This window comes from Mya arenaria, chromosome 6 (genome assembly GCF_026914265.1).
Source record: "Mya arenaria isolate MELC-2E11 chromosome 6, ASM2691426v1".
Taxonomy (NCBI): domain Eukaryota; kingdom Metazoa; phylum Mollusca; class Bivalvia; order Myida; family Myidae; genus Mya; species Mya arenaria.
The window spans coordinates 48,337,071-48,347,808 of record NC_069127.1 but is presented as its reverse complement, the minus strand read 5'-3'; the positions used below and the strand labels follow the sequence as shown (position 1 = coordinate 48,347,808).

Genomic DNA, 10,738 nt, shown 5'->3' with positions numbered 1-10,738 from the left:
AGTAGGCTCAAGGACACAGTAAACTGCCCCTAGTAGGCTCAAGGACACGGTAAACTGCCCCTAGTAGGCTCAATGACACAGTAAACTGCCCCTCGTCGAAAACAGGTCATAAAGAGCATGTGCCTTTAATTTTTAACTTATATATTTTAAAACGATTGGGAAAGTTATTTCAACATTATATTAATCTCCCTCGTATGTGCCTTAAATCTGCACTCTCACAGATTGAACGTTTTGACTACTTTTTTATTTTTTGTCTTAGAACGAGCCAATTTTTGCGAAAATCCATGAAAACCGGTGATATAAGACGGCCGTCAAAAAAAAAGATCGCAGATATTTTTATTTATGTTAAGAAATTCATGTGTTATGCATTTTTCTTAAACCGTTAGTGTAAGTCATAAAACATTAATTTTTGAACGGTAATATGCAAATCTATGCTCTGATCTTTTGTCAGCAATCTTTTATCATTGGTGTGCAGATATTTAAGCAAAAATTTGCTCTTTCCAAGAGATGTGTGAAGTTAGCTAAACATACGACATTGGACATTCAAAATCGAATGTTGTGCTGGCACGACATTGGACATTGGACATTCAAAAATCGAATGTTGTGCTGGCACGACATTGGACATTGGGATTTGAAAAATGACATTGGACATTGGCCATTCAAAATCGAATGCTGTGCTGTCACGACATTGGACATTCAAAATCGAAAGTCGTGCTGGCACGACATTGGACATTCAAAAATGAATGTCGTGCCATGGACATTGGGATTTTAAAAATTAATGTTGTGCTAGCACGACATTGGACATTGGACATTCAAAATCGAATGTTGTGCTGGCACTACATTTGACATTGGACATTCAAAATCGAATGTTGTGCTGGCACGACTTGGACATTGGACATTCAAAATCAAAACGGTTTGAAATCATCCGTTGGACACTCATTCATTCTCTGAGGTTTACTTAGATCTTTTTACATAATGACCTATTCCTTTTTAATATCAGGTTTTTTGATTGGTCACCAAAAGTATGCAAACCTTGTATAAGTTATATTTCAAACAAAAGGTTTTGATGATTATAAATATAATAAAATGTGAAATGAAAGAGTTAGTTAAAGCGTTATTGTTTCTGCGGATTATATTGAGCAATAAAAATTTAACACCTTTACTGAACGTATTTCGGCTCTTAGCAGGGTGTCCACCTTTGATGGATTAAAACTATCCAACTTGAAATAAGACGTATGTTGTATATTAACAATAAATGCAATTAACACAATTTATGATTAAAAGAAAAACAAACACAATCGACTGCAAACTTGCGTCCCACCAAACAATACTTCATATTTAGGTTATACAATAACAATTGTCAAGGATCAGTATTTAGTGATATATCTACTGCCTTTATGTATACAGTGACTAAAATTATGTTCAATTTGGATTTAATTTATTGATGCTAAGATCTGCAACATTTCATAAATATCGCGCTCAATTATTGTTCAAATATAAAACAAACAGTTAAATTCGACAACAGTACTGGTCCCGTATTATTCAGCTCATGGGCGCGTGAACTGCTAAAATCTGTCTTAAAGGATCATTCGAAGTCTCTGTCCATCATGGGTCCAATATTGATATTTATTACACAACTAACCAGCACGAAATATTTTGAATGCCCAATGTCGTGCCATTTCGATTTTGAATGTCCAATGTCGTGCCAGCACGACTTTCGTTCTTGAATGTCCAATGTCGTGCCAGCACGACTTTCGTTCTTGAATGTCCAATGTCGTGCCAGCACGACATTCATTTTTGAAATCCCAATGTCCAATGTCGTGCTTGCACGACATTCATTTTTGAATGTCCAATGTCAAATGTCGTGTCAGCACGACCTTCACTTTTGAATGTCCAATGTCGTGCCAGCACGACTTTCACTTTTGAATGTCCAATGTCGTGCCAGCACAACATTCGATTTTGAATGTCCAGTGTCCAATGTCGTGCCAGCACGACCTTCACTTATGAATGTCCAATGACCACTGTCGTGCCAGCACAACATTCGATTTTGAATGTCCAATGTCGTGCCAGCACAACATTCGATTTTGAATGTCCAATGTCGTGCTAGCACGACATTCATTTTTGAAATCCAAATTTCCAATGTCGTGCTGGCACGACATTCCCTTTTTTTCCAGCACGACTTTCAATTTTGAATGTCCAATGTCCAATGTCGTGCCAGCACCACTTTCACTTTTGAATGTCCAATGTCGTGCCAGCACAACATTCGATTTTGAATGTCCAATGTCGTGCCAGCACGACTTTCACTTATGAATGTCCAATGACCAATGTCGTGCCAGCACAACATTCGATTCTGAATGTCCAATGTCGTGCCAGCACGAATTTCAATTTTGAATGTCCAATGTCGTGCCAGCACAACATTCGATTTTGAATGTCCGATGTCGAATGTCGTGCTGACACGACATTAATCTTTGAAATCCCAATGTCCAATGTCTTGCTGGCACGACATTCATTTTTGAATGTCCACTGTTGTGCCAGCACAACATTCGATTTTGAATGTCCAATGTCCAATGTCCTGCCAGCACAACATTCGATTTTGAATGTCCAATGTCCAATGTCGTGCTAGCACGACATTAATCTTTGAAATCCCAATGTCCAATGTCCAATGTCTTGCTGGCACGACTTTAATTTTTGAATGTCCAATGTCGTGCCAGCACAACATTCGATTTTGAATGTCCGATGTCGAATGTCGTGCTGACACGACATTAATCTTTGAAATCCCAATGTCCAATGTCTTGCTGGCACGACATTCATTTTTGAATGTCCACTGTTGTGCCAGCACAACATTCGATTTTGAATGTCCAATGTCCAATGTCGTGCCAGCACAACATTCGATTTTGAATGTCCAATGTCCAATGTCGTACCAGCACAACATTCGATTTTGAATGTCCAATGACCACTGTCGTGCCAGCACAACATTCGATTTTGAATGTCCAATGTCGTGCCAGCACAACATTCGATTTTGAATGTCCAATGTCCAATGTCGTGCTGGCACGACATTCATTTTTAAAATCCAAATTTCCAATGTCGTGCTGGCACGACATTCATTTTTGCCAGCACGACTTTCAATTTTGAATGTCCAATGTCCAATGTCGTGCCAGCACGACTTTCACTTTTGAATGTCCAATGTCGTGCCAGCACAACATTCGATTTTGAATGTCCAATGTCGTGCCAGCACGACTTTCACTTATGAATGTCCAATGACCAATGTCGTGCCAGCACAACATTCGATTCTGAATGTCCAATGTCGTGCCAGCACGAATTTCAATTTTGAATGTCCAATGTCGAATGTCGTGCCAGCACAACATTCGATTTTGAATGTCCGATGTCGTGCTGGCAACGTTCTCAACTAATGTCTTTTTAATATTATAACATGTAAACAGTCTCTGTTGGTAATCGATGTCTATTTGTTTTATTTAGTCAATGGTATTCTAACATTTAGAATTTTTCACAATAATTCTTCACGCTTCAACATTTGAAGTTTGGTTTGTTCCCATGCGTTTGTACTTGTAGTGTGTGCACAGATGAAATTAACTTAATGCTGAGTCAATGCTGATTTGGTTTTCATGCCCCTTCAGGTTCTTTACCCATCTAGAATGTTTAGTGCTGTAAAAGAAAAAAAAAGTACTTTCTGACTAATTTGTATAGATAATAATACTGCCATACATATATACAAAATAAAATATAAACAATTTCTCAACATTATTTAAAAACAACAACAATAAGCTGATACGTACATGTATATAATATAAAGAAAATTACTAAATTTATCAATAAAATTCATCATCACCACCACCATCACCACCACCACCACCACTGGATTATTGAAAACAGAGAGTTTATAAAACAACAAACACCAACTCAAATATGTTTTATATGAAATACTCACATCATCTCTATCAGATGTGACTGGCTTGTGGATAGACATGGATGTCAAATCTGTCTCAATGATCCAACAAAGTATTTAATGCAGGCTGGAATTCTTCATATTATAGTAATATTCAGTCCTTTTCCTGCCTGAAAGAAATTAGACTTCTGATTATCAACCAACAGAAACTACAACCGTAAAATACAAATGCACATACATATTAATTATACATTCTGCACTAATATCCGTTTTAGCCAAGAGTAAGGGTTGGTAGGCACAAATGTGTAGTTGTTGTGCATTTGGTTGATAAGTAGTTGTTGTGCATTTGGTTGATAATGATAAAATATAAACAGTTTAATATTTCTCAACATTATTTAAAAACAACAACAATAAGCTGATACATACATGTATATAATATAAAGAAAATTACTAAATTTATCAATAAAATTCATCATCACCACCACCATCACCACCTTCAACACTGGATTATTGAATACAGTGAGTTTATAAAACAACAAACACCAACTCAAATATGTTTTATATGAAATACTCACATCATCTCTATCAGATGTGGATAGACATGGATGTCAAATCTGTCTCAATGATCCAACAAAGTATTTAATGCAGGCTGGAATTCTTCATATAATAGTAATATTCAGTCCTTTTCCTGCCTGAAAGAAATTAGACTTCTGATTATCAACCAACAGAAACTACAACCGTAAAATACAAATGCACATGTATTAATTATACATTCTGCACTAATAACCGTTTTAGCCAAGAGTAAGGGTTGGTAGGCACAAATGTGCATATGGTTGATAATGATTCACAACAGTATGGCGTTCAACAAGACCTACACCAAGCAAATGAATGTCGCTTGTGTCCAAGCTGTCGTGGCTTCCAGCCCGAAACCATACATCATCTTTTAATACAGGTTTATTTTGAAAATATGCAGTTTGTAAACAAATAATGGGTATTTTTAAGTCTAATATTTTTCTAAGATAAAACAATCAAATAAAAGATTACATACTCATATCATATACATAAATGATGTACATAAGAACATTTAAAAATATGTAACATGTACATAATGCACCAGTCAATTGTAACCACGGCCACCCAGGTCTGGGGATATGAACATATATATATATATATATATATATATAGAACATATAGAAACATATATATTTATAGAACATGTAGAAATATTAAAATGCTGTCTTAACATTTAGCAAATAAAATGATTTAAGAATTCCAAAGAAATTAAAAAACAAACATTTTTGAACACACTTACACAACTACTCAAGGATACTTACATGAATAGCCCTTTGATACGAATATCCCAGTTCCTAGTCTAAAATAATATACGTGTTATACGGGATTCTTCCAATCCCTAACGTCTAAACGGGAATGTGCAAAAAACGGGGGGGGTTTTAAAAATATTGAAATTGTTTTAAGTGAAGTATTTTATGGTTGAAATTGATCTTAAAGAGTTATATTCATATTTTACCATGTAAGTGAAATGTTATTTTGCACTAAACAAGCATTTAATGCATTAAAACAAGTTGTTTACCTTTCCAATAAAACGAAAGTTGACTGACACAGACAACAATTATGCGAAGGGGAACAACTCGATACAATCGTAATAGCTCGGCCTCCTCCGACAAAGCTTCGAGATAGACCTCGTTATACAATCGTAACATGGCCGAAAAGTTCCGAGCGATTTAAAACTGTGCCCTAAAGCCTTGCAGGTGCCCTTCATGTATATATCGTTATGTTTTGACAGAATGAAATGAAAAAAGCCGTCAAACTCATAGTTATAAGTTGGATATTTATTTTTTTTGTGTACGGAACTAATATAAAATAACATTATCTGGTAATATTTCTTGTTTTTATGATATTTTATAGACGCTATATGCTTTAAACCGGAATCCTGATCGGAACAACTACCCACTTTTGATACTAAACAATTTGTACGTGAAGGATTTGCCATATCAAAAATCTAAAAAAAATCCGTCAACGTACAATTATTTGGACTATCCCAGTTCCATGCTGATTGTTGACATTAGTTTTTTCGACAGAAAATCTTCTCTTACGCGTATGATTCACTTATAATCCATGTTTTACTGTAATGACTCAAATTGTTAGATGTATCGTAATCAACTGTCAGTGTGCACTTTTAGTGTTTACTGATTTTAAATGTAAATTCATGACAAAACTTCACCGAGTTTCCAACTATAAATTGACGATGTAGAAATTCCATTATTAACCTATGAATAGCGGGGAAATACCTTCTGGCTCTAAAAATAGCAACATCCGGATATGTGTAGTGTTCTAAAAATAAAACAACTCGGGGGCAATCGTAATAAATTTTTACTAATGTCACCTTCAACACATTAACAAATAAAGTTAGGTGAACATTTAATTCCAACATCGATTAAATTAAAGAAAACATAACAAAACAACATAAAACATAATTATTCCCATTTACATAATTACCGGTCCACACATTTTACATTTCATTCGGAACTCCTCCGAATATTTACATTTCCGGCACATGATATTACAAGTTAACCAATCGGAAAACGTAAACGAAACGGGAACAGTTATTAAACTTATTTGTCGTTCTTCCGATATAATGTTTTGAAGATAAATTGAAGGCAATCTATTCAACCATAAATAGCATTTTTAACATCCATGCAATCGCCATCCATTTGCATTTTTTAATCATAATAAAATAACAGTGAAACCCAATTGTCAATCAACTTAAAAACCGCTCCTACGGCCACTAACTAAAATAAATTCCCATTCCATAATAGGCGCGCACTCCAGTGCGGCGCCAATAATATAATGGAATATTTCGAATATTATAATAAGGCAAAAACATACAGCAACTCTAAAAAGGATTGAAACACATTTTAATTGATAATTAAATCGTTCAAGCGATATGCCTTTACCATTTTGTCTTTAAGAAAGTGTCGTACACATTAACTATTACCTGGGGCGTAACCAGGCTTTAACATAAGAGGGGGGGGGGGGGCGTTATAAAGCTGCATAAACTTTGTGATTCGCCCCTCATCAGAGCCGAAATGTATATGTTTAAAGTGTTGGCGGGGAGTGGGGGGGGGGGGCTTATCCCCAAAGAAAACTTTAACAATTCGAGTCGGAAACGGTACACTTAGTGCGTATTTCATTACTTTTTTCTCTTTAATTGAAATAAAAAAATAAACTTTGACGATTAAAGGGGTTGAGTGGTGGCGCCGGGTGCGCCCCCCCCCCCCGGAACCGCTAATGATTACACAAAAATGCCCCGATGTCACGACGAATAAAAAATTCGTGTATACTTTATTTAAAGCCTGGTGAACATCATGCCTTCTGTATTTCAATATATCTAACAGAAGCTATGTTAAACGTTTGTTTTTTTCAATTCTCTCAACTTTCATTCCTGTAAAATTATTTGTCTGCGGATCTTCTCAGGGACGGCGCTTACGTCAGTTCTGGCAGGCATGGCTATCACTTCCTTTTTCAGCTTGAACCGGAAGCTGACATTTCTCTTGACGAAGTGGCCGTTTCAGTATTACACAAGTTCCCGGGTCTGTGAAACGGGATATGGCAGGGTATCGTTCGGTCAGGCATATTGTGATTGGCGGAGTTTGTGATTCCCATGTTGTCGATGAAAGCTTCATTTTGTCGCTACTTTCGTCGGCGTACTTTCGTCGGCGTTATAACTAGTTAAGCTCCTCCTTGACATGAATTGCCTCTCGCTCTTCGTCTTGCAAGTTAGTTTCCGGTTTGGTCGGCCGCCGCACCGAAATATTCTGGTCGTCAGCTGTCAATTTGTACCTCATGTGGAGATGGCCAATCTTGGCGCTTGTGTGGTGATCTTCCAGTATGTGTACGCATGGAAGTCGCGGAGCAAACTGATGTTTGGTACGAATGCCAGAAACAGATGACTGGAAGTTACTGGAGTTACGGTAATGCACCAGTCAAGTGTAACCACGCCCCCCCGGTCCGAGAAATAGCCGGGACTTTGTCTTTCGGTCCAGCCTACCCCGGGTAAAATCCCCGCCCTGCGGGAGGCCCTTTCCCCGGCTATCCCCGGTATACCCCCGGACCTGGGGGAGGGCGTGGTTACAATTGACTGGTGCATAAGTGTTAAATGATAAATTGACTGTAGTAATGTCACAGCTACCCATTTACCGTTCGCTAGCATTAATGTCGGAGCTAATACTAACCTAAGTAATAATATCACGGTCAACCATAGTAATGAGTATTAAATAAGTGTTGATACAACTTATCTTTCGAGAAATAACTAGTGTACCATAACCATTGCAGTAATACCACCGGTAGACAAACCGATAACCGTTTTAACACCTTTTACCCTAACCCTAAACGAGGAAATCATGGAAGTCGCGGAGCAAACTGATGTTTGGTACGAATGCCAGAAACAGATGACTGGAAGTTACTGGAGTTACGGTTATGCACCAGTCAATTGTAACCACGCCCCCCCCCCCCGGTCCGAGAAATAGCCGGGACTTTGTCTTTCGGTCCAGCCTACCCCGGGTAAAATCCCCGCCCTGCGGGAGGCCCTTTCCCCGGCTATCCCCGGTATACCCCCGGACCTGGGGGAGGGCGTGGTTACAATTGACTGGTGCATAAGTGTTAAATGATAAATTGACTGTAGTAATGTCACAGCTACCCATTTACCGTTCGCTAGCATTAATGTCGGAGCTAATACTAACCTAAGTAATAATATCACGGTCAACCATAGTAATGAGTATTAAATAAGTGTTGATACAACTTATCTTTCGAGAAATAATTATTGTACCATAACCATTGCAGTAATACCACCGGTAGACAAACCGATAACCGTTTTAACACCTTTTACCCTAACCCTAAACGAGGAAATCATTAACTCTAACCCTAGTAGTTATTATACCACTCTAACCCTAGTAATGGCAATGCTGACTTAAATTATCGCAAAGCTTATCCTTACCCTTGAAACGCATACCCTAGTAGCACCACTAACCCTAACCCTAGCACCACTTACCATTACTCTAGCACCACAAACCCTAACCCTAGCACCACTTACCATTACTCTAGCACCACAAACCCTAACCCTAGCACCACTTACCATTACTCTAGCACCACTACTAACCCTAACTCTAGCACAACTTACCATTACTCTAGCACCACTAACCCTAATTCTAGCACCACTTACCATTACTCTAGCACCTCTAACCCTAACTCTGGCACCACAAACCATTACTCTAGCACCACTAACCCTAACTCTAGCACCACTTACCATTACTCTAGCACCACAAACCCTAACCCTAACACCACTTACCATTACTCTAGCACCACTAACCCTAACTCTAGCACCACTTACCATTACTCTAGCACCACAAACCCTAACCCTAGCACCACTTACCATTACTCTAGCACCACTAACCCTAACTCTAGCACCACTTACCATTACTCTAGCACCACAAACCCTAACCCTAGCACCACTTACCATTACTCTAGCACCACTACTAACCCTAACTCTAGCACAACTTACCATTACTCTAGCACCACTAACCCTAATTCTAGCACCACTTACCATTACTCTAGCACCACAAACCCTAACCCTAGCACCACTTACCATTACTCTAGCACCACTAACCCTAACTCTAGCACACCTAAACCTCACTCTAGCACCACTAACCCTAACTCTAGCACCACAAACCCTAACTCTAGCACCACTATCCAACGTGGGTCTCGCAATGGTTACTGACATACTGGTCAGCGTGGCTCTCGCAATGGCTACTGTCGAACCAGCGTGGCTCTCGCAATGGTTACTGTCGAACCAGCGTGGCTCTCGCAATGGCTACTGTCGAACCAGCGTCGCTCTCGCAATGGTTACTGTCGTACCAGCGTCGCTCTCGCAATGGTTACTGTCGTACCAGCGTGGCTCTCGCAATGGTTACTGTCGAACCAGCGTGGCTCTCGCAATGGTTACTGTCGAACCAGCGTGGCTCTCGCAATGGTTACTGTCGTACCAGCCTCGTTCTCGCAATGGTAACTGTCGAACCAGCGTCGCTCTCGCAATGGTAACTGTCGAACCAGCGTCGCTCTCGCAATGGTTACTATCGAACCAGCGTCGCTCTCGCAATGGTTACTATCGTACCAGCCTCGCTCTCGCAATGGTTACTGTCGAACCAGCGTGGCCCTCGCAATGTTTACTGTCGAACCAGCGCGGATCTCGCAATGGTTAATGTCGAATCAGCGTCGCTCTCGCAATGTTTGCTGTCGTACCAGCGTGGCTCTCACAATGGTTTCTGTCGAACCAGTGTGGCCCTCGCAATGGTTTATGACTTTATGTCGAACCAGCGTGGCTCTCGCAATGGTTACTGTCGAACCAGCATCGCTCTCGCAATGTTTACTGTCGTACCAGCGTGGCTCTCGCAATGGTTACTGTCGAACCAGCGTGGCTCTCGCAATGGTTTTTTCCATACCAGCCTGGCTCTCGTAACGCTTACTGCGATACCAGCGTGGCTCTCGTAATGGTTACTGCTGTATCAGCGTAGCTCTCACAATAGTTACTATCGTACCAGCGTAGCTCTCGCAATGGTTTTTGCCATACCAGCCTGGCTCTCGTAACGCTTACTGCGATACCAGCGTGGCTCTCGTAATGGTTACTGCTGTATCAGCGTAGCTCTCACAATTGTTACTGTCGAACCAGCGTGGCTCTCGCAATGGTTTTTGCCATACCAGCCTGGCTCTCGTAACGCTTACTGCGATACCAGCGTGGCTCTCGTAATGCTTACTGCTGTA

The 10,738-nt window shown here is 39.7% G+C and overlaps 1 long non-coding RNA gene across 1 annotated transcript; it reads right to left on the bottom strand.

Moving 5' to 3' along the window:
* Window positions 1-3,449: 3,449 nt before the first annotated feature.
* On the bottom strand, window positions 3,450-4,698 carry LOC128236828 (uncharacterized). Its single transcript, XR_008261449.1, has 3 exons — window positions 4,480-4,698; window positions 3,947-4,074; window positions 3,450-3,663 (listed from the first exon to the last, which is right to left on the bottom strand). It is a non-coding gene; the product is annotated as an uncharacterized LOC128236828 (long non-coding RNA).
* Window positions 4,699-10,738: the final 6,040 nt, after the last annotated feature.